Source organism: Solea solea, chromosome 14, assembly GCF_958295425.1.
Source record: "Solea solea chromosome 14, fSolSol10.1, whole genome shotgun sequence".
NCBI classification, from domain to species: Eukaryota; Metazoa; Chordata; class Actinopteri; order Pleuronectiformes; family Soleidae; genus Solea; species Solea solea.
In genome coordinates, this window is record NC_081147.1 from 23708291 (window position 1) to 23733743 (window position 25453).

The following is a 25453-nucleotide window of genomic DNA, read 5'->3' on the forward strand; positions in this document are numbered from 1 at the left end:
CATTATTATGATTATTATTACAAAGAGTATTGTACACAGTTGCACAGAAGACGATAAATGTCACTTTCTCCAAGTGCTGTAACACAAGACTCTTGAAAAGAATTAATCATTAATCTAAATCAAACTTCAGAAGCCAAGAGGAAATGGCATGCCTTTAATTACAATAAACTATAAATGATAAGTTTGCCTTCTCGAAATGGAAATAATGGATTATTGTGTTTTATTAGTCTAGTACCACGGTGGATTGCAATTTCACAGGTGCAGCACTGTGTGCACAATGTCTCTGCTATCATGTTCACTGACCCAAACAAAACTCGCTGTGTCCTTATGGTGCAGCGTAAAGGTAGCGGTGCCATGCATGCGTGCTCTTAACGCACCCTATATACATATTTGAATGAATAAAACATGTCAGCCAAAAGGAGGGCTTTCCAACATGCAAACACTGCACTCGCTCCCCCCTGTAGGATTCCCCGCGGTGCTATTCGCTTTTATAGGTCAAAGTGACCTCTGTCTGGATAATGAAAATAGTGGTGGCCTTGGTTGATTTAGAGTTAAGGTCCATGGAGTTAAGAAAATGGCTGATCATAGCTCCGCAGATTTCTAAACAAATCAATTTATAATGAAACTGTTCAGCTAAAAACCACTAACATAAGACATGTTGTCTCTGAGAGGGAAGACAAAATGAACATATAGTGCATTTACCATTGTTTGTTCGTCTGTATTTTTACTTTATCCAATTGCATAATTGCAGTTTTCTTTGTCAGCTTCCTCAGTGTTAATACAATATATACGATGCTAAGCATTAGCACACTCTGTGGCCTATGGCACTGAGTGCAACTTATTTAAACCCCCCCACCCCCCGCTGGGCAGTGTTCTCTTTTCATATCTAAAAATTGTAATGAGCAGTACACATGACAATTAAAAACATAGTTCTGTAAGCTGTGAGTACCATATTGTCATTGTTTCACTTTGTTGTAATAAATGGAAGTGTTTACTGCTCGGAGATGTTGCTGCTTTCCCTTGTACGGTTGCCACATACATAGACAAGAATGATGCAAGTGCATTTGCTTAAACCCTTTTTCAGGGTGAAAAAGAGCATGTTGTCATTTTTCCCTCCGCCATACCTTTATACAAGGAGCCTTATCTCCCGACTGCAGTGTTTCTCTTTTTTGTTTTCCAATTGTCATGCTACTATTCATTCCCAATCTGCCTCTGTTTTGAACAACAAATCACTGTTTGGCTCTTTTTGTCTTGGGGACAACCAACTGTCTGTTTCTTATTCAGCCTCCTTGCCACATTGTCCTCACTTGCTCATTGTCTTTGCCGCCGTCTGCCCCTTGTTATTTATGGAGGAAAAAACTGCAGCAGTACTGAGAAGAAGCCCGGAGATATACTATACCCACAGCCAAGCTGTCCCATTTCTGCCAAGAGATTATAGAAAGACCTTGTCAGATGTAGGAAACCTTCTGTCACCTGTGCCACATTACCTATCCTGCCGACTCCTGCAGCCTAATTAACACTTCTGCAGATGAAGTGAGGACTTACTGCACTGCCTAACATGGCAACATGTGCTTCTTATCTTCAAGGCAGTTGTCGCTTCTGTCATGCCAGTGGCATCTGATGCACGCGTACAACATGTGTAACACTTGATTGAGATGCTAGTCTAATAAGGTATCACTGTCTTCCTATGATGTTATTTTATACACACGTTCAATCACGCCCAACATTTGCTGTTTATGGACAAATCTCTTGCGTTATTTTTTTTTAAATGCACAGGATGTCATATTTTGTCACTTTCGTGGTGTCTCAGTCAAACCGAAGACAAAAGACCTAGTTTGACATTGGGGATCAGGGGAATTGTTGTCTTGTGGTGTCGTTTCGCTCCCCCGTGCAGCAAGTAGTCATGATCCAATAGCCTGGTTTCACACTGGATATGCGTGCGGTGAGTTATGCTGCGGCACAACTCTCCTTTTCATTGTCACACATGTTAACCGATGAGTCCAGTCACACTGGGCGTGTGCGATGTACATCTCGCGTGCGATGTCACAAAAAGGACGGTGGAGGTTCATCGCCCCGGTTCTATTTTTGCATGTTTATATTTGTAAAACTGACTGGTGTGCAGCTTCAAACTGAAGCATTCTGGCATTTAGTGTAGTATTTAGAGTAATTATTAATTATTAAAAGTATGTTTCTGGTTTTCAAAGGCAAACTCGATGTAAAACATAGCAGAAGTAGGAGATACACAACCGGAGTGAACGACAGATCAGCAGGGCTGTAGTCACGCACTGCACACTCAAGTGTGAAACCAGCCTTAGTGTCAAATACACTCAGAAAAGAAAAAAAGGCAACACTGTTGGCCAACTGTTTTATATGGAGTTATAGCAGAGACGAATACAGCAGACGTCAGTCAAAGGTCTGTTAACTTGAATAGAAATGTGCAGGTTCACTACTCAACAAATATATAAAGGTTACATTTTATATCTTTAAATGCTTAGCTCACCCTCTTATCTTTCTATACGGATGTTTTTTATTGAAGTATTTATTACAATGGGTGAATCATGGTCTACTGTGAAAAGAAAAACAAACCCAAAGAAAAGTTGAGTCAATTTTCTTTGGTGCTAAAATGGCTGTCAAGCTGTCAACTAACCCTGGTCCCAATCTATTGCAACAAGGGTACAATGACACCCCACGGCCAGTGCTCACTTCCCACTGTTATTAAACTCCAGGTGCTGTATGACTTTGTTATAAAATTTAAGGAGAGATTTGCCCTCATACCAAGGTTAGGAGCAGAGATTGGAGCAGGAAGTCACATGCCCCATGTCTGGCGTAAACCCTCAGAACCAGAAAACCCATTCAAACCCGACTACAAGGCTTGGATCACCAGAAAACCAATTACCATAAAAAATGACTTCATGGGTTACACATAGAGAATGGCAACACATGCCGCTGCATAAGAAGCAGAGACTGCTGGAGCCTGATGACAGAAGAGCTGTTGAAAATCAGTGACTTTAGTCCCTAATGTGTTTTCAGCGTCTTTTAGTCTTAAGATAAAGATCAGAGCAAAAGACGAGGGATGAAAAAGGATATGGATGAGAACAAAAGCTTTCAGGAATAACAACTCAGGAGCCAACAAAATGAAAGCCAGAAATGAATCAGATTTTATTCCACACGCAATTTTTTTTTCCTTTTCTTTCTAAAGCTTTTCAAAAGCCCCAGACTGCATTAAACATCAGAATCAAAGGGGTGCAAATACAGCGTCCACTGAGGATTTCCTTTTCCTCATTCCGTACACAAAACGAGGTGAAGTTATCTTTTACAATTAAATGGGCTTGTATATTTAATGTTAGTAGGTGTGGTTACTCCCATGTTCAGCTCTTTGTATCGGATTTCTAAGAAGCCTCTGCAGGAAAGGTTTCAATGCTTCCCAACTGTCAAAGACTCAAGGTCCAATAATCACTTATTCTCAGCGAACCATTAAGTCTCTGGCTGTAGCTGCTGTCCAGTGTAACACAAGGCATTTATCAAGCTGCTGCTCTGTTGCACAGCTAATTACACAGACTCTTTCTGTACTGTTGACATGTTTTAGCTTGTTTTTATGACTGAACGCACGTCAGCCACCTTTTCCTTTTAAAAGGGTCACTACATTCGAGCGTCGGTGTGAAACCAACGGGAACATCCCTTCAGTTTTGGAAAGCAGAAGTGCCTGCTGATGGCAAAGTATTAGGGTTACTGCAGCATAAGAAGCATGGTAGTCGTTTTCATGATGATCACAAACACAAATGGCACAATTGAACATGTATTATTAAGTTTTGAGTTTAAAATCTCTCTTTCAACCTAAAGTAGTGTCAACCACATTTCCATCCATCCATCCATCCATCCATCCATCCATTCATCCATTCATCCATTCATCCACCACTGGTGCCAAACCCAGCTGACATAGGGGTGAAAGGCTGGGGTTCCTTGTTTTTGGACTGTGGGAGGAAACCAAAGAACGTGGAGGAAACCATTCAAACTCAATGCAGAAAGGCAACAACGCTAACCACTGCCCCACCATGTGGCCCCACTTCATATTTCAAATTGTGAACCTTTTAAATGTTGAATTATTTTAACTGAACACACACACAATAATACTGTTCACTCTCCTGTACCTCTATGTATGTGTGCAGTTTTATTATTCTGACATTTCTCCTGCTTTACAGTCACATCTGAAAGCATTGTGGTGCTGTGGTTGTGTGTGTGTGTGTGTGTGTGGTGAGGTTATGTCGTGCCATGTGGTGAACCCTGTTGACTCTGTCTGGATTTTCTACACATCCACTGAAATCCTCCTAATGAGGCGTAGTTTAATAGACTGCTGTCAGGTCCTTTTGTGTTGCTTTTTAGCGGATTCCGCCGTTAGCTAGAAATGAACTGAACTGCGAACTTGCCATGTCACCGAGTTCTTTTTAATAAATGCAAATGTGTGACTCACTTGTTAATCATCGTTATTCTCCTCAGCATCGTTCTTACATGCACCAAAACAGCTGTGTGACGCTGCTGTAATACGACCACCGCTGCTGGGATTTCTTTTCTTTCTTTTTTTTCTTGTATGAGGAAAGAAGAGGGAAGCGATGTTAATAAACATTTATTCAGGAGGAAGCGAGCAATGATGATCAAAGACTATTATCATTCGCTGTCGGAAAAGACTGGACCCGCAACTTCACACGGCGTGGCAGCACAACATTTTCATTTGATAGGAATCACAAAACATTTGAAAATGGGCCCTACTGTGCATGAGGGGCCCCTGTGATATGCATAAGCTGTGATCCTCAAAGAGAACTGTACCTTTTGTACCTATTTCAATTATTCAATGATTAGATGGAAGATAAGATATACAAAAATACAAATGTAAGATTGGTTTTTTTTTGTTTTTTTACTGCAAAATTAACACCTTATGATATAACAGTGTGGCAGTGGAAGATATTTATGGGGAAAAAGAGATAATGGCTAGATTGAAGGATTAAGGTTGAAGCTTGAGCTAATCTACTTTTGAGGTTTTGTTCTGAAAGTGTTAAAGATTATAATCAGATCGTTCTGCGTCAGTTTTAGCTGCATGTTGAACCCAAGATTGATTAGGCGACTCGTTATTTGAACCATGCAATCAGTGTTTTCACCATATAATATCAGAGGTGGATTTAAAAACGTCACCATATTCGTCACTAGTTGCTTGAGTGTGACGCAGAGAATTGACAGCCGACCATGTTTCTTCTTTGATTTGTGAAACAGAAGGGCCGTGTGTGTGTGTGTGTGTGTAGCTTTGTCTGTGCAACTGTACGATGATATGTTGGTATATGCTGTATAGCGTATTCCATTTTAGATTAAGCAATCAAATCTGGAGATGATTCATAGCACTCTCGGGTGAACAAACGGCATGTCACAGTGCATCGGATCCTCATCTGCAGTCTCTCCCACTCATTAACACCTTGTATTTCCATGCAAAAAACGGCTGTCTGCCTCCACACTGGTTAGAGCTCACACTGCTAAGCCTCGGTCGAACCATTTGAGCTGCTCTGCGCCCGGTCGCTCCACTCGAATTTCAATAATGTTCCTATTCAAGACCCAATCAGCGAAGCCCGAGTTCTGACAGCTGAGGTACGGCAATAAATCATAAAAATGAGAAGGAGAGACAAAAATCCTCTGCATGTAATTAGTAACAGTGACCCGCTCATCGTGGCTTGGCTGGCAAACTTGAGAGCCCACACACTCGTCCTTAATTGCTTACTTCTCATCAGGCAAGAGTGGCCAAGTGGGGATGTGTCCAGCATCAACCATCGTTGCCATCTCTCTGTCGATAAAAGATGTTGCTTAGTTTGTTTAAAAGCATGTTGTGGATATCGTGCTTGCAAGTCAAGATATGATCAGCTATGTTGCAGAAGTGCACTCCTTTATTTCCGGGTCAGGTTTGTATGCACAGCCTTTAGCATGTTTGCTCCAAAACTGGATGGGGGCCCTCGTGGGTCATTAGATTTCATAGAAAATCAGTCGGGCATTTTTTTGTTCCTTTTTTTTAATCTTGCTAACAGTCAAACAACAGGCACAGAAAACATAACCTCGTTGGCAGAGGGAAAAAAAAAAAACATTAATCTCGTGAATTCCAGTAATTGACACCTCAATGGTTGGTGATTTTAATAAAACAGGTACTTTATTTATTTATTTATTTCACCAATGAGTAATTGAGTCGTAGCAACCGTGAATGTTTAAATTTAATTTCTGAGCCGCATCCAACTGCGGTAAAAGATGTTGTTTCATATGTTTTTTTCTTAAAAAAAATATGTAAAATGAAAATTAATGGCTCAGATGAAATTGCACCTTCGGGAAGTGAGCATGGATTCAAAAGTCCTATCACCAACGAAGGTGATGAAACACCACTTAAAGTTGTGGAGACAAGTCTGCTCACCAAGAGGAAACCGCCCGTCGTCTGGGAATAAGGATCCAAGGCTGAAATACTTGGAACAGAAAAAAGACTTGGTGAGGGCAAATGTCCAAAATCCATAAGTTAACAAATAGTCCTGTTCTCCATCGCTGCCTGGGTGCTGGCTAAACTGCTTTCACCTTGAGTAAGCGGTAATTCCCTGTTATCATTTCTAGAGCTTAGAATGTATTTAGACCACTCGACGTTCCACTAAAGAAAACCCTCACTCACCTCAAAGCCAAGAAAAACAGCGTCTTGTGATTCACGACAGTTTAACTACAGTCCTATAACATCATAAAGAGCCTTGTATAAGTTTTATGTGATATCCTTTTAATTCCAATTCAGTGTTGTTGTTTTTTTGTTTTTTTTGTTGTGGTTGAGCTCAATTATTTCCTACAGCATTATTTCAAATAATGTCCTTTTTAGTGTTTTGTATTCAAATGAAGTGCCGGTGAAGAACTACGGTTTGCACAACACTCGTACAGCCTATTTTTCATCTCTGGCATGAACTAAATGCTGAAGTAAAAAGCCCTTTTCACCTTGGCAGGTACACCACACAAGAGCCAAGATTTCTCACACAGAAAGTCTTTCAGTTAACCTCTCTAATTAGCATTCATCTTCATTAAATTGTGGGTTATTGTTTATTTTGGGTGGATTATTTTTGGTTTTACGGCACAGATTTATGAGCAGTTTACTAATAAGTTTATTCCTTTGTTCACAAAATGGCTGAGCAAGTTTTTTGGTGGCCTCTGTTACATTTATGCAGCAATGTGAGTAGATTAGTTGAGGAGTTGCTTGAAGTATTTATGATATCTCTCCTATCATAATAGACTCCACGGGCACTCAGCAGTTTCCTTAATGTCAAGCCATTTCTAAAGGAAATGGTTACATTAGCTAATTCATTTCTGGTAAATGACCACAAGAACTCAGCTCAAATAACCAGTCACAGGAAGGGAAAAAACAGACGCTATCTCTACTAACTCCATTTAAAGTCTAAAATAAAATTGAATTATCATCTTCCCGTTCATTTCTCTAAACACTACTGGAAATAAGCTGGGTGACTGGCGGTGAGAAATATAGCAAAAATATGACAATATGCATTATCACCAAGTGAAATGACCTTTAAGTACCTGTTATACGTTTATTAAAAACAGAAAAACCTGGCTAAATAATGCATTTAGACTCACTGTGTCATCTGTGCACAAAGGAATAATAATAAAGAAAGGAAGAGGACAAGTATTTAATAAGTACTAATCGTGTATATATAGTATATAGCAATATTCACTGTACACTGTGACTACATTTTTGAAAAATCTAACTTTTTTAAATGCCATTCCCTGAATGAATGCATTTATCACATCATTCAACATTCTTATTGTTAACTATTATTTAAATTGTATTCAGTTATTAATCATTGTTAAAATGACAGTAGTGGCAAGCATGCAGAGGACATTTGAGGGTGTTCCAAAAGGTCAAAGCTACATAAATGTCACCACCTCCCTGAGCGACTGAGACATCCAAGTTCTTGCATTAGAGGGTCAGACAGACAGACAGACAGACAGACAGACAGTCTATTATACAGTACAACCCACAAAGGGTGTTTGGAGTATGTCCGTGAAACCCATGGGTATCCACCCGATGGCTCTGCTTTAAAGCCTCCACACTGGAACTGACGGTGTGAGTGCCCTGTGCGTTCTCTCCTCCTTAACAATGGGTTTCCAAGAGGCTTGTGTTTAAAGTATTACATGGTGTTCGTGTGCACACCAATTAGGGAACTCGTCCATCAGCCCATGCACTGTATATTTCATTTTTATAGACTTAAAGATGCTCCGTAGTGATATATTATGTTATATGAACACAAGCACTGTATGGGTTTTTTTTGGATTATATTTTTGTTTATCCCTTGATTACATAATGTTATGCTTTGTATTCAGTAAAGCACATTTTAATTATTAATCCTCCATTAGAGTAAGAGTAAACAGTAATTAAGATCAGTGCGTATTAGGGTAAAGTGCCATTATCGTGCAGCAAATGCAATAGTTTTTAGGCTTTGCTATTTTAGCATTCCACATGACAACCCAGATCTAAGTGTCAACACTATACTAACACTAACTATCAATGTGTTTATCTTTGTACACGTGTTTTAGTTCTGCAAGAGACTGGCAACACAGAGTCTGCCGGGAAAAGCTAATGCTACATGTAATATGGAACAGTAATTCAGTCCCTTTTTAAAACACACTATTCTACTGTGACTGTGATAGTATCATGAGCATTCTATCACGTGTCGAGTCTGACAGCGAAACCAGGTGGATGCAGAATATGCACTGTGACTTTGGTCATCACAGTTGCAGCCTTGATGAGATGAGAGCGGCAATTTAAGCAGCTTTTTGCATATTTACGGCAAAATATTGAAAACTTCTCCTGTTGCTGAAGGTTTCCAGGTAAACCAACATGTGAAATGTCTTTTTTTTTTTTTTTAAATCCTCAGTGGTTAAATGTGAAATGCGTATACAGCTGAGTCCAAGGTAATCTCACAAATCCATATTTCTAAAAGATACTCTTTTCTTTGGCCTCAGCGTGAACGATGCCACAGATGCATGTGAGACAGGCAGCTTATAATATGCAAAGTCTCATCAAGGGAGTACAGATGCAAAATGTGGCTTCAAGTCATGCAGTATATAGTTCAAGTGACAGCAGGGAAGAGAGTGAAACAACCACTGTACGTGCACATTTCTCCACACATAAGAACGACAATTCTTATAATAACTCATATGGAGATATAAGTAACTTTCATAGCAGCAATATAAGAAAAAAAGTCTTTAAAGTCTTTTAAAAAAAGCTTGTATTTTACATTCAATGCCAAGCCCTGTCTCCCAGGTGCAGTGCTTCATAGTAGACATGTAATCTACCGTATCTTGCTCATGCGCAGACAGTGACCTACTTGGAATCTAATGAAAGTACACCCTGCCATCAAAGTAGTACACAAGGTAACCTGAGTTCAGTGTCAACAAAGTTATTTAGAAAAAAAGAAAAAGAAAAGAAGAGGAGTTAAGTTGGGAAACACTATTTTCAGTGAAGTACAATGTAACTCTCAGATTAATAGTTTTCCTCAAGACAACAAGATGAAAAGAATGATCTGTTCTCTACCTGCACGATGCAGAGGGTGTATTTATGTTCATCTGCCTCCATCTGACCAGAGGGTGAATCAATTCATCACCCCTTCATAACGCTCAATTCACATTTTCCAATGGCGCGCTAGTAGGTGGTGAGCGTGCATCACATGTCACGCAGCATAATCAGCGCGCTGATAGGTTGACTCCATTACTAAGGTGTTTAGTCAACTTAGTCAGGCAGCAGTGACAGGAAGTGATGCCCCTGCCAACATCACAGAATTTCCTAATTACAATCCTGATGATAGAATCCAGCCTCACGCTCATCACCCGACAATCTGCCCCACACTGTCAGTGATTATACACATTCTTCTGTCAGTGGCCGACAGCGAGGCCAAAGTCAAGTTGAGTCATTCGAAAAAGCCGCTGCTCCAACTTCAGAAACAATACTCCCAGGTTTTAGATTCCACACGCTTCTGTTAACCTTTTAAAAAACTTTGATTTAATATAAAATCGCTTCTTCTGAGAGCATGCATTTATTTTGTTTTAAGTGAGTTACATTTGTATCTGTTTCTTCATTAGTACAGTAGCTGTACCTTTAGGCCCAACAGTGACAACACTCACTGGCCACTTTATTAGGAACACTGGACCCTGTTATAGTGGTGCCTGGTGTTTGTTCTGCTTTTTTGTAGCCAATCTCCTTCAAGGTTCATTGCTCAGCTCAGTTGTAATGAATGGTTATTTCAGTGACTGTTACGCGTTATGGTTGCCCCTCATATCATCTCAAACCAGCCTGGACCATTCTCCCCTCACATATTGCATCAACACGGCATTTTCACCCAGAGGAACACAGGTCTCTGTGAATTTTATCTTTTTTCAAACTATTCTCTGTAAAACTCTCCAGAGACGCTTGTGTGAAATTCTCAGAGCAGCCCATCTGGCACCGGCGACCGTGCCATGTTCAAAGTCACTTAAGTCAGCCATTCTTCCGCTATCGGGACATCTCGGTCACGGCTACATGCGTGGATACATTGCGTTGCCGCCGTGTAATTGGCTGACTGAATGTTTGCATTAAGACCTGATAAAGTAGACTGATATAAGTCAACCTTGACCACAGGTGTACTTCATTTGTAAAAAATCTAACAAAACAGAAGCTAGGTTCTTCATAAATACTACGAAAACATCAAATTTAGGACTCAACAGTCCATATTCAGAAAGGGTGTCTCACTAAAAACCATGTCGACAACCTGGTCGACACTTAAAACAGAAAGACAGGACTTTCATAAACAACCACATCCTCACATGATCCACTTGGACCCAACTATTCAACTTGGCAGAAGTTTCTCTGAGTATATTGTTCTACTGATTGTTGACTTTCTTTCATCCTGCTGTTTTGACATTTTCCTCTTTTATACTCAGACTGAAAGCCATCTCATATTATGGCTCAGTGTGTGTGTGTGTGTGTGTGTGTGTGTGTGTGTGGACTACAAAATTGCTTACTCACAGTAAAGGGATGAAATCAAACGCCTAGAGTCACAGCTCGGGAAAGGAAAAAAAAAAAGAGAGAGGCTGCTCCACGGCTGCCGATCTGTAGCTGATGCTCAGGAGGAGCATATTTCATTTATGCAGTCTTCCACTCTTGCAGTCTCTGCTGCCTGATCACCCACCTCCTGGAGGTCCCAGATGGTCTTGGATTCTGTGGTCACACACGCTTCCCTGGTAGAGCTGGATGCAAACTGGCACTGTCCCTGTCTGCCCGCAGGGTCTAGAGGCTGACGGTTAGTGGTTTTCTTAGTCCAGTGAGCTGGAAGCAGGTGCTAACCCGAACCCACCGCTCATGCTTTGTACCTGGATGTTGCAACACCACAGTTAATCAACCCTTTGCAATCAGATGATTCAGGGGAGACCAAGTTTAGATTTCTATCTGTTCTCTGAAGGATCTATTCCCGGGACAACCACACCAGTTATGGACAATCACACCCAGGTGAAAGAATCAGAGAGAAAGAGCAGTTCCAGTTAAGGATTCTAGTGTGAATAAGAACGTTAGTTGAATGATAGTCAAACAAACAGTGCTCTATTGTTGCAGAGTCACTGGGCAACAGTTTCCTGATTAGCTGCAGTTTTAATCTCGTCAATGTTGTCTGTCGTAAATGAGCCTGATGGAACACCTGTAACCGTACATCAAAAGCTTTTTAGTGAATGAGCATGACAGCTATCTATGGTACTAATGTGTGATCTGTTCTGTTCTGCCGTTTGATGCCGAGAGGGTTCAGGCCTTTGATCTTATTTTAGTTTGCGCCATGCCCTTCACACAAACGCTCATCTGTACTACAGAGAGAGGAGTGGTGCTGTGCCAATCGGCTGTGCCATCAATTCTTCCTGAATGAGGGAAGACTTTGCACTGTGGAAATTATTAGTTCTCTCTCTCTCTCATTGTGAAGCTGTTGGCCTAAGAGCTGCAAGACATCTGAGTTGGAGAGCCCAGCAAGGGGTATGACAGGGAAAATAAATCTGCACTTTGGCTGGGCCGCAAACTTACATATCAACGTATTATGCCAAGTCTTGGAAATGCATTGACTTCCCTGCACAGACATTGACTTCCCTTTTCTGTCCTTGCTCGGCAGGAAAGTCCATAAGAGCTGTTCCGTCAGCTTTCAAATGATCAATTACTCTGTAATGTGTCCCTCTCTTCTCTCACCTGACATGCATACTACTGTTTTTCTTTCCCAGGATCACTCTGAGGGATGGATGCCACATCTCATTGTTTTCCTTCCTCCCCCCCCACACACTCTTTCTCCTTCTTTTGCATCTAACAGTTTACGATTACCATCCATCTGCCGTTTTCATGTCTCATCAAAGATTTCTCTTTCCCTCACCAAGTTTAAATATTCTCTTCGTGCTCTTTCAACAGTACCTTACAAACACTTGGAAATAATTGAGTCTCAGCGGGCTGACAAAAAAAAAAGAGCAGTGATCGTGCGCAGTGGAAGCGATCAAATATGGCCTTGAGCCAACTGTCTTTGTAGATGGTCTTTGTATCTCCATTGATCCGGGGGTGGATACACCCGAGGAATACATTATTTATGTTCTTTTTTTTCTTTCTTTTTTTCCACCCAACCGTTGAAAGTAATGAGTCACAAACAGTAATGGGATTAGATGGGTGTCGCACCGGAAGAGATGGAACCAGGGCAGCGGAGTAGATGGGCGACCCTGAGGACCAAAGGCACTGGCCACAAAACAGCGTATAGTAGAACGCTTCCATCTCTTAATAGACCCGTAATTGTCAAGATAATAAACTCCTCAATCTCATTGTACACAAGGTGCCCTGTGATAACGACGGGCACAGAAAGTTCTTTTAAGCAACCTCTCAGACCTCGCTGAGTCGATGATACATGTAACCCCTCCTCGTTAAAATCATTTCCTTTTCTTCCTGCAGGGCAAATAAGTTACTGTGTGTGATCATCAACTGTGCAGTCTGCCTCTGAGTGTACCTCATGTGGAACATTTATATACGGCCGCACTTTCAGCATGTATCCATGCAGACAGGAAAAGCAATGAATGTGGTGCTTTCATTTCAGCATTTCTCAGTGTCTCTGGTCTTTACGTCGCTAATTACCTAAAAGATGCTAAACGCTTCCCCTCTTGTAAGTAACATGAACGGGCTTCCTGACGCAGTCATGTACGATGATTCTATTACTTGTGCGAGTGCTCTTAGAAATAATGCATTTTAACATACACTATTTCTAAAAGCATAATGCAATTGTTCATAGCATCTAAATTATTCAAATTACTTACATGCATGCATGCATGCATGCATACGCACGTGTGTTCGCTTTGTCAGATGCCTTTAGGGTCAACATGTGTTTTAAATAAGTAGAAAAACACCATTATACCACCGTTTTATGATAGTGTGCATCAGAGAAGTGTGTACGACGTATTAGGGCCAAAAAACTTTAGCCATGACGAGATTAATCTCGACACGTCGAGTTTAAAGTTGACATTTCGAGAATATTCTGGGACCTTTGCTGCAGTAATGCGTGTGCTCCACACTTCCCTCGGGATCAAGCATCTTAATCCATTGTCTTCTTGTATGTTGGGATACATCATAACCTCTCTGTATTGCACACAGGTGAAACCATTGATATCCTTGCATGTGCCTTTTTGCAGCTATTTCTTTTAGCAAGAATACATCCACTTCCTCGAGGGTTGAATGATTTTTTTTTCCTTCTGAACAGACGCAGTTTTTTATATTATATTTCTGTGCTAAAAGAGTGAGGATTTCCTTGCTGCTAAAACCGATTCACCAATTCACCTTTACACGGGACATTTTGTTGAGTGCGGATTCTGCGGCAGCTTCTGAGGAGCGGTCGCTCACTCTGATGGACGTGTCGAGACTGAAGTCATGAAGACGACATGATTTTCCAGCTTTATTCTCGCAATTTCGAGTGTAAAGTCGTCAAAAAGATATGTATTTTTTCATGTGTGGCCCTAATACTCCTTCGTAAATTAGATATATATAAGTATATAGTAAAAAAGATTATTCCCCACTCCCTTGTTCCCTACATATTTCCGGTGTGAGTATACAGCACATGATCCCTGCCTCCTCCTCTTGGCCTTCACACAGCCATGGGTAGAATAGAATATAATCTCATTCAGTGTCTATTACTCTGTGTAACTGCAACACTATCTTTTCTGTTTTACTGAAGACAGCTCCAAATGCATTAGGGCCTTGAATGACCACGGACTGCTGTGAACTGCTCGGTCATTTCTACACCAAAGAGCTTTTCTACAAACATTTCCCATTCTTTCTGAGTAACCGCATCAGAGCCAAAACTCCATGTTTAACAGCCTTGTTCCTTTTGTTTTTCTGCAGGGGCAGCACCTTTGTTGCTATGCAGCGCTTCACACTTTCCATTTCAGACCATACAGTCTTATGTTCACAAAGACATTGTCTTCGTTTTGAATAATTGACTCCGAACCACTGGTGCTGCTGCTGCTGCTGCTGCAAGAACTTTAAGTGGACGTTAAATGAACGCCTGTGTGGACTTTCAGCACAGCCTTACGTACCACAGAACACTACCGGCTCCTTTGTGCAATATGTGGGCTGCAACTATTCCTGAAACTCCCTGAAGCTTATCAAAGCACACTCACACAGACGCGGATTCACCACGAGGTGAAGTGTGCTTTTTCTTCAGAATCTGTGCACTATAAGCCCTCCGTCTCAGAGTATCTGATGAGCTCGAGGCTGTGTGACCAGAAAACCCATAGATGGACTGCTGCCTGCCATCCCCTGAAGTTCCCCTGTGTCTCTCCTATTCATTCTAACATCACAAGCAAAGCCCCAGCCCAAGTGCTGGAGGATTTTAAACTAATGCAGGCTCTTTGATTTATAATCCAAGGCTAACAATTACACATGTTGACAATGGCAGCGTCCTTTTGTATGCTAGGAAGTAAAGGTCGTCATTTAAATGGGGAGGCTTTTGTACTCATTTCATCCAACTGATGTAGGAAATACAGCAGGCTGCCTTTGCACCATATATACATTAAATATGTCTGAGAATGTCGTTGACAGGGGAGAGCTGCATATTGCAGTGAGGTCATCCACAATGTGATGTCGTTAATTGTTGTGCGTTTGATCGAGGCATGTGCTGGCATGTGTCATTTAGTCGTGTGGCTTATACAGTACAACACAAACCATGTTAATGAGCATGATGCAGCAGTGTCATCATGTGTTTGTGTTTGGAAACATCTGGGAAATCTGTTTTAATCATCACCAACAGTGACACATCATTTGCCACCTGAATGTGATATTTAATTTGTTCATTGTCTGAATGCAAAAAAAAAAATGCATTAATGCCAATCTTGAATTATTGAAATATTGAATTGATGCGTAAACAAAGCCAGTAATGGGCAGAATCAGTGAGAATAAACCCTCTCTTCTATATTCAAGGTAGTTTATACACAAACCCATTAATGCCAACACTGTAATGACAAAATTTAAATGGGCAAATGTATTAAAAAGACAACACAATTCTTCCAAAAAAGTGTTTCCCTAACCATCGATTCTTCATTACCCTGAAAATGTCCTCTATTTTTCCAATTAAGTAAAGGATCAAAAAACGCTCCAGTCACGCGATGTTCAAGTGTTTTCATTCTTGCACCTTTTCATCGATGCACTGACTTTTTGCGATATTTCAAACGTAAACGAAACCCACCAAGTCTCCCTCGCTCTCTCTTGCACACATGCTCCCTCACATATGCTCCAGATAGGCGGTTGAATCATCAAACAACATTCTTTTGTAACCAAGTGAAGGCTTAAAAAGGGCAAGGCAGCAGCAGGCAAATGATTATGTGCTACCGTCAGAGCCTCCACTGCCTCCCTGAAAGACTCCAAAAATGAGTAGAGCTTCCACTTGATGGTCAAATCTATGCTAACATGCTGAGCGGTGAGGGAAGAGGAAAGTAGAGTGCTGTGGCGATAAAGAGGGAGAGAGAGAGGAAAAGAACCTCTTATCTATTCAGTACGCTGCTCAGCCCGGAAGCACTGGCATGACAAAGGTTCTAATGAGACTCTCGCTCAACTGACAGCTATCGGAGATTATAGGAAAATAAGAAAGAGGCGTGCAATAAATTAAAAGGGCAACAGTGAATCATGGCCCTTCTTCTAAATTTATTGCCAGTTTATGCAACAGCCCGGAATAGAGCAGAATCAGACGGCCGTATATGAGGGTCCGAGGACAACAAGGCTGTTATGAGATTGAGTCGGTCACATTTTACTGGGTAGCAGTCAACTGTTAAAGGTCACGTATCGTTGAAAGTGGAAAATTCCCCGTGTCTTATTTGATTACAAAGTTATATGGTGCCGTGCCACATAAATACTTTTGATAGCATCAAAATGCTAAATCGACGGAGAAATGTACAGTCTATATTCTAGTATTTTAGCAACTGTCTTGTTTTGGTTTGAATTGTTAAATTTAAAATGACATTTATTTTTCATTTGTTCATGTATTCTCACTCTCATTTTAGTACAAATCAAAGATTAGTTTAGTACAAATCAAAGATTTCTAACCCTAACCCTAACCCTTGATTTAAAAATCAAATTTATTTTGTTTAGTCTTGCATTTGTGGCTCTTTTGTAGAAGCTATGTGGCTGCAGCATGTCAAATTATTTCAACATGGCATTGTCCTCCAACATTGGGTATATGGCTGATTCCATTATTTAGGTTTACTGACGGTTCTCCCAAATAAGATATTCAAATTATTTGTCAATTAATGCATTCTACATTTGAAAAAAAGAAAAAAAAAGCCTTGAAATAAAGACACATAAAGATTGAAGCCCTGACATGACATGCATCCTGTGAAGTTCTCTCATGATGCTGTGGGTCAGTGGGGCGGGGCGGGGTCAGCCACCTCCTTCTCCCATAACAACACATTTCCTGCCCTGCGGGGAGATTTTTAACTTGTGTCAGCATTCTTACTCTTTCCCCACTGATTCCGTAAAGCAGAAGGAACTAACAAACACCTGAGCTGTACTTTGGTCCGTATCAGTTGTAAGCCCAACGGAGGCAAGGATCAGTGACCTGCACTAACAAGTGCAGTCCCAGCGTCCAGCTGGGAGCCTTTTCATAGTCCGGCAGAAGTAGCAGAGTTATGGGAGCTTGTCCGGTGTTGGAGAGTCCACGCTTCCCTTAGAGGCAGTTGACATAACCATGTACTGACATTTCAACTATTGTTGCAATGAAAGACACGTCTACCTGCATGTGGACCATTAGTGCAGATACCGTCATGACCCGAAAAAAAAAAAAAAAACCTTCCTGGAAATCAGTCTGGCAGCTTATATCTCAAGGATACGTTTAAACCAGCGTCTATCCAATTCTTTTTTCTTTTTTTTTTTTTACAGATATATTTAGCCAGAAGCAACAAGAGAGTGGATAGTGCATTTAGTCAAGAGTGAAAGAGCAGTGATGGGAGAACTGCATCCTGCCCTGCCCTGCCCTTCTTCAAAGGCCCGAGGAAAACGAGTTTAGGCAGGGTAAACTGTACCAGTGTGCACTTTGAAGCTAATTGCGGCTCATTCCCCGAGCAGCCACTTGAGTGATGAAGCAAAAGAACATGAACCAGGTATTTTATATTATTAAATATTCCATTTTTTTCAGTCCATGTTTGTCTTTGATTTAGTTTGTTTCCCTGCAGACTGACAAACCCAAGCAAGAAGCAAGACATCGCTTGGTGCCATTGTTTCTGAAGAACTGACAGAAGCATATTTTTAACATTGGTTGGGAAGGCGGGTTGAAAGACAACATGATATTGGCTGCGACTGAGAGGGAGGCGAGATCAGAGCACAAACAAAAACCATAGCCTGCTCTGTGCAACATTTACAGATCAGCTTTTCCTCCCATTCACTTTAAATGGTGTACGATACAGGTGCCCTTCAACGGAGCCAATGTTAGACACAGATAGTAACCGTACATCACTTGATATAGCAAATATATGTTCATAACTCAACCAGTGATCAGTGCTGCTGGAGCACTTTCCTCCTGAAATAGTGTGTGACGCGGCAATAAATCAGAGAAAATGGCTTTTCTTTCTTCTTTTATTTGTTGTGCTCCACTTACCTTGATATTCAGCCCTTGATCGGCACTGTTAATACCCAGCATTTAACAAGACTATTGATCAAGCTCAGCAAAACAATGCGCATGACAAAGAGATGCATATGTAAGTGGCTCCTCACCTTGATAGTTGAGACCCAGCATTTGTGTTGCCATCTAAAGAGCAAAGCGCTCAATACTCTAAATACCCTTCTTCACGGCTGAAAAGTGAGAGCGCGGGGAAAGGATGGAGGTGGCAAAGTCGCTGTAAGGACCTTGTGCAGCGGCTGATGGAGGCAGAAACACAAAATGGATGGCTCCAACATTGGCCCTGTTCAAAAGAGACGCCGTTATCAATCTTCCCTCGCTGTTAGAATATAGGCAGGTTATTCTACTGGCTGAATTTTTAACGAGCCTTAATTAGTTTTTTTAGTTTTTTTTTTTTTAAAGGAACTGGTCAGTAATGGCACATAAGAGGTTTGGCTGCTGTGTCTGCATGTTTCTTGCTAAATACTGTGGTCGAGTACTGGGTTACAGGGTAAACATGAAAACATCCATAGCAACAGGATGTTTTTTTATTATTACCCTTAAATTGATGTTGAAATATAAAAGAAAATAACTTTTTCTGTAGCAGTTGTTGACTCAATTGACTTTTGAGAACTGACAGGCAATTTACTGGTTACCAAATTAAACTAAATCACCTTTAAACTTAATGTTTATCAGTTTTTATGTAACAAAAAAAAAGAGATTTTAGACATTGAGACAGGATATATATCCGCCTAATTAAGTATAAATGTTTGCCCATGTGAGCTGTCAGGTATCTTTTGGAACCAGATAACCATGTGATGACATTTTAGTTATCAAGTAGCGAGAAAAAGCACTGAATGTCAAATCAAACATGTGATTTTTTTCTCAGGCTGCATTATGTACTTGCTAAATTGAGAGTGAGACTTGTAGTTAAACATAAGGTCCCCTCACTTAAACTGTACGCACTGCTCAAGGACACTCGTTTCATTTTTTTCACGTCTCAGCTGCCACATAGTGCAACATCAACTGCCCCCTTTACTCTTAGTGAGCCGCGCCACCCCTGAACCTTACTAATGCCACTTGTCGACACGCGAGGAAAGGGACTTTTCCAAAGGTGACTCGACACTCATTGCCCCCGGCAGCTTGCCCGGGAAGGTCACCCTTCAAAGTGACACAGACAGCAAGGTCACTGTGGAGTGAGTTTGTGCGTGGATCAGTCCTCATGCCCCAGACACAGCCTCTCTTCATGATTACTGCATCCCAGAGGAGCTGCACTGCCACCAGCAGCCATTTACCACATCACATGAACAACAGACACCAGACAGAAATCCTTTGTGTGCCTGTTCCTTATCTCTTTTACCAAGCGTAGACTACCGTTTCCTTTCAGTCCTGGTTGCTTGCAGAGATGCTGTTAAATCAGAACGGCACCAAAGCATTCAAGAACATTCAATGAATCAGATTTTGATACTTTACAATAGCTCTCTATTTTTCCAGAGGTCTTCCACTAATCACCTATCGTTTTATTTTTATTAGATTTATTTAAACTTATCTTTACTGGAATGGAGCACACACAGAGTCCCTCCCCCCTTCGTTTGATGGCAGCCAACCATGATGAATAAGCATTTTCCATAAATGACCCAGCTGTTTGAGCATATTGTGTTTTGCCTCATCAGGGATTCAAAGCCTGACAACAGATCAGTCACATCCGTCCGCGGCTTGGTCTCCAGCTGACCAGACCTCCATTTGAAATAAGGTCCCTCTGTTTATCTCTGCCAGCTGCTGGTTTATACAGGAAGCTACAGATGTGTGACGCTCTATAGCAACATCGCTATATGTTAATGTGTTCCTGAGTCGCAGCGAGAACACATTAGCCTGTAGCTGGGGGATAAAGAAATGAGCTCCTCGTAGTATAACTGCACCCAGACACAGACAAAAATAACAATTTTAAATAAAATTTGAGGACAAAGACGATATTAACGAAAAGGCAAAAGGGCTCGTTTCATCCGTATCTTTGGGTCTGTTTTATCGACTAAGTTTGAATCTGATATTCACAAAGAACATCATTCCCAACAGCATTCAAAGGTCATACAGGGAAAAAAATAAATAAATAAACTTGAAACCCAGTGTTTCAGTCTGTGATCATTGATTTTTCTCCCATGTCCCTAATGGACTAAAGGCTAAAAATATACTGTTCTGCTTCTTGGTACGAGATAATATTTTATTATACCACTATATGTATTTCAAAGGACCTCTATGGCATATAGATGTTCTATTAAATATCTTAGATTCCACAGCCCCATGATAAACTGAACCTGGAAAAAAATATGTATATACAGTAGCTGTGCAGACATGCCACTGTGCTGCAGCTGATCTTTCAAAACACTGAAACAAATCCAATTTATTTCCAATCTCGGCTTCATTTTCCACGGGTGTGAATTCTGATCAAGTATCAAATATGTTTGATTTACATTGTCTTGTGTGCAGACATGTATATAAAAGTATATAGCCACATTTTGAAAAGCTAAAACCCAGAGAGCAGATTCGTATTAGCTTCCATGAGATTGAATTTGGGACCATTTTACCTTTGGACAGGCATAATATGACATTATTTGTTTCAGAGATTATTCAATAACTCAGTAAAAAGTAGAAATGTCTTGATTTTGTTTTTCAATCACCATTACCACAAATAACACAATGGGTTGCAGCAGACGGAGGGAGCTGCGTACTCTGTGGACAAGGATGAGGACAAAAATAGAAATTCAACCTTTCAATAAGCTCTAATTATGGCTCGCTATCCCATTTCTTTTTTTCTCTATTAATGATGCCTTTCATGTGGTAAAAATACTTGTTTTCTTTTATAGTCATGTGCTTTGATGGACTCTCATGCGAGGAAAACATAGCTATGGGAAATAAATGTTTTATTAATTTGATTCCACAGCACATACCTTACCCCTGTTACCCCGCTTACAGTTGACAACATGACGAGGTACGACATCCTGGAGAAAAGCTATCAATTAGGGATATTGGTGGCGTTCATGGACACCGACTCAACAATGTGACGTCTGAAGGTACGACGAACAACACGCGAAGCAATATTATAATATTGATTTGCTCCTATAATTGAATGATGTTTGGCTGGTACCGACCCAAAAAAGGCACACATGACTGCAAATGATTTATGATACTTGGAAGCAGGTGTGTCACATTTCAGGTGCCCACCGGTGTGTATGCATACTGATTGGAACTCTGTTTTCACGAGCAATAAATCAAAAGCCCAGCATTTTGCCATTAACGTCACATCCTGTTATACCTTCCCACCGTGAACACGTTGTCTACGGCACGGAATAATCGTGAGGTCTGGAGGGTGATTCCTCCCATGTCCGTCCCATGATTCCATGCTGCACATTCTAGAGAGGCACGGCCTGTGCACACGGGAACAGGCCGTCTCACCTGCACCTCAACCACAATCCAACGGGCCTGACGAGGTGGACACAGCACTGCTGATACAGAGTTGAGAGAAATACAAGGGAGAGCAAAGCCGGGCTTTAGTACTTCCCTTTAACCATGCTAGTCTGCATCAGAGCCAGTGCGTCAGCCCTACCATGGTTAACACTCAATAAAACATCAAAAGGGATGAATCTCTGAGCTCTGGACAAATACACACACCCACACAGAAACTCTCTTTCACTCCTCTATGTACTCTTACACACATCTGTGCATACAAACGCGCACACACACACACACACACACACACCCACACGTACTGTAGATGAAGCTCATTATCTTGAATGAATAGAGCAGGTAAAGGCCACATGATAGATCTGCGTTTTCCTTCAAAAGGAAGCAAATATACTACGTTTGCTGAACGACGAATGTGATTTTCAACAGTCCATTTGTACACAGCGATCACGCCATGTGTGTTAGAGGAGCAAATGGTCATTTGAGCCATCTATGGAGTCACACACCACATGCACAGGGGCTGTCATCAACTTCCCATAAAGGCTCCACTTCCCCCCAGTGGATGTTCTGCAAGAGGAGACATTTTTATATCCAGAGGCAAAGGCATTTAATGGTCACTGTTTTGCATGTTTCCATGAGCAGGTGGCATTATCATCATTTGTTCAAGCCACATGTGGGCCGTGGCAAACCGTAGACAGGATATTTATTTTTCATTTTTTTTAAATATTTAAAGGGTTGCACAGGATGCTCATGCAATCATGAATATTTCAGCCAGTGCCTCATAAATGAGGTAGCCTTGCACTTGTATTGATCAAGAGGGCAACGGCGCACACAGTGTACCTTCACACTTCTTGTCTGTGGGTTGGCACAATAAGTCAGTCTTAATTCTCGTGCAGCAAGAGAACACATACAAATCACTGTATCGTCATCGTCTCGTTTGGAAAGATGCGCGGCACATAGAGACGTGGAAAGAGATGAATTGCCACGGACCTTAATTGTGCTGTCAAACTTACATACCCACGCACGCCAAACATATACTGTCGGACGAAAATTGCATTACTGGACATAATCATTTGTTTTGTAAGCAAAATAAATAAGGGACAGCACAGCCTTTGGAGAAGCAGAGACTCTGTGTTGAATACAACGCGGAGAACGCGTTAAAAAGTCATTCTCAGACACATTATTGCAAAGACAGACACAAACAGCAACCCACAATTATGCCGCTTCCACTGGCAGCCTCTCCTGGCGAGAACCGTTAGGTAGCACGGATGCAAAGAAGATGAATTGCTTTGCAGACAGACAACCCCCCCCCCCCATCAGCAAACGCACTTGAACAAGTATGCAGATAGACACTGACACAGTCAGAGGGGGGCAGCCCTTCTAAATCCATTCAAACAACAATTTGGGATATGTTCTTGTGTTAATGAGACATTTATCACAACTTTGCTCCTTCTGTTAAAAAAAAAACTGTCTAAATACAGTCAGGGATAAAACTCGCACACCACCTCCCTCCGTCTGTCTCCCACCCTTCACTTTCATTCTGAGCTTTTCGTCGGCTGCCAAATCTGACATGTATTCATAAACCTGTGAGGTGCTAAATATGGACAAGTACCAGTGAACGTGCCCTTACCTTAAAATACCATCCGGAACCCAGTAGTCCACAAAATCAGCTGCTGTCTGAAGCTCAGTGTCGCTCCACAAGGAAATGGGGGAGGAAAAAAAAGGGCAAAATTCCTCCGAGTCTTAAAGAATCAGAGATGAATTCAAATCCTTCTCTGATTAGAACTTACTTTTTCATGAACAGGATGTCCTTCAATGCTTCTGTTCATAACGGATCCCCTTCTACTTCCCTGGTTGAGGAGAAATTGTTTTCAGCTGCTTCCCCAGATATTCCACCTTGGCACAGTAAAAGGATGTTGTGTGTTCTATTGGAAAATGCGCGTGTGTGTGTGTGTGTGTGTGTGTGAGAGAGAGAGAGAGAGAGAGAGAGACGAAGCAAGAGAAAGAGAAAATGAGGCACTGTGTGATCTCACTTGGTGCGCACGACCAGTTCCACTGCAAGTCAATCCAGCCGGTGTTCACAGCTCTCCTCCTGCCTTCTGGAATGAAATTCAACATCCACTGTTCATCCCCACTGCCAGGGGAGGCTGTCCCCCCCCCAGATGGAAACTTTCAGCCACCCTTGTGAAAGCTGTATAAGGTGACAGTGGATGCCAGTGAGAGCCAGGTTAATTATTTTCCTCGATATCCTTCCTCTTCAATGGAATATTCCACCGTTTTCCTTGTCTAATTTGCCTGTTATGTGGCTCTTTCCTCTCCAAAACCAAGTCTCTCTGAATGGATGATCAGAAAGCAGCGGAATGAGGCGAACCGCTTGTTCCCCTCTCCGCGTCTCTCTCTCTCTCCCTCCCTCCCTTGCCTTCACACCCTCCCTCATTCATGCTCCCTCCCTGCTTCTCACTGCACTTCCCCACCCTTTCATTTTCTCCCTCCTCCTCTCCGTCCATCTCGTACACACACAGATATGCACTTCTCCGGCTCTGGCGTTTGACAATTACTGCTGTGCCTTTCCCAGCCATGTCACACAGGAAGGTTCAGCAGTTTCTCAGCAAAACAAATCATGACGTTTGATCAGTAGCTAAAAATATATAAACAGAAGAAAGAAGCAGCAGCAGCAGCATGGAAACGAGCACTGAGCCAAAAAAGATGATGCAATCTAATCCTCCTTTCCTCCATCCTTGATATGATTGTTAAATATGCCTATATTTTACTATGTGCTGCGTCTCTTTCGTGTCACGCTTTTTGGGGGTGTTGATTAAGTAGTTTGCACTGGCCATCTGTCAAGAGTGACTGGAGAGGAAGACGAAAATAGCAAGCAAGTGAGCAGCACGCGGCGCGGAAACAAGGACGAGACGCACAGAAGCAGTCGTATAATTATATAATTAGCCGCCTAAACAAATTGACAAAAACTGTATTATCATCTTACATGCACAGTGATTACTAGACCTGAGGTATGGCACACACAAAACCATTGTGTATAACAATTAGAGACCTAACTTCTGGAAAGTATCTCACCTCGCTGAGAAAACCATGTATGTCGTTTTTTTACAACTAATCGTTCTTTTTGTTTCAAACACCCACCATGACTGCGTTTGGCCTTTGAATGTGCAACATCTCACACCTTTACCTGTCGATTCAACGCAGACGAGCACGTGTGCCAAATTTATATAGTACACAGTGCATCCTTTCTGCCGCTAGCTTCTGTCACTCAAACCAAAAACAGAAGCCTTTGTTTGATGGTGTCATGAAGCAGCATGGCATCATGGGAATTGTTGTTCAGGGAGTGCTTGGGTGGCAACAAAAGGCAATGAGTGACAACACATTGGCTAACAAGTAGCACCAAATGTCTCTTTACTTCCTCACTCTGATGCCCCTGAGGTTATAGCTGTCATAAACGGTAGTGTACAAATGTGGTTGCACATTTCTTATGTGCTTTATGGTATAGTCATGCAGTTAGCTATGTGTAATTCACAGGAGGGTGTTAGGAGAGTATATAGGAGACTCAAGTGTGTGCATGTTCCTGTTCCCATGCTCATGAAATTGACAGGTTAAGAGGATGATGTCGTTTATATAATAAAAAAGCAACCAAAATGAAGCAGCAGCATGACTTTGAATATGCAGCAAAAATGGATTTCTGTGGATTTAAAGAGTGCACTTGAAAACACACAGGAAAACAGAGCTTTCCCTTCTCACATCATGTATGACATGTCTTGTGGGCAAAGGAGAAAATTGGAGTTTCATGTTAAAACGTAGGAGAAGCT

The 25453-nt window shown here is 41.5% G+C and overlaps 1 protein-coding gene across 3 annotated transcripts in view; it reads right to left on the reverse strand.

Annotated features, from left to right (window-relative positions):
- lingo2 (leucine rich repeat and Ig domain containing 2) overlaps positions 1–23992 on the reverse strand; it is a 168658-nt gene extending 144666 nt beyond the window's left edge. For 2 of the 3 annotated variants that reach the window (XM_058650561.1, XM_058650557.1), the window contains exon 1: positions 23263–23992. The gene's annotated coding sequence lies outside the window, so the exon portion shown is untranslated. The remainder of the gene's footprint in view (positions 1–23262) is intronic. The other variant, XM_058650558.1, reaches the window with a different exon arrangement.
- Between the last annotated feature and the right edge of the window lie 1461 nt (positions 23993–25453).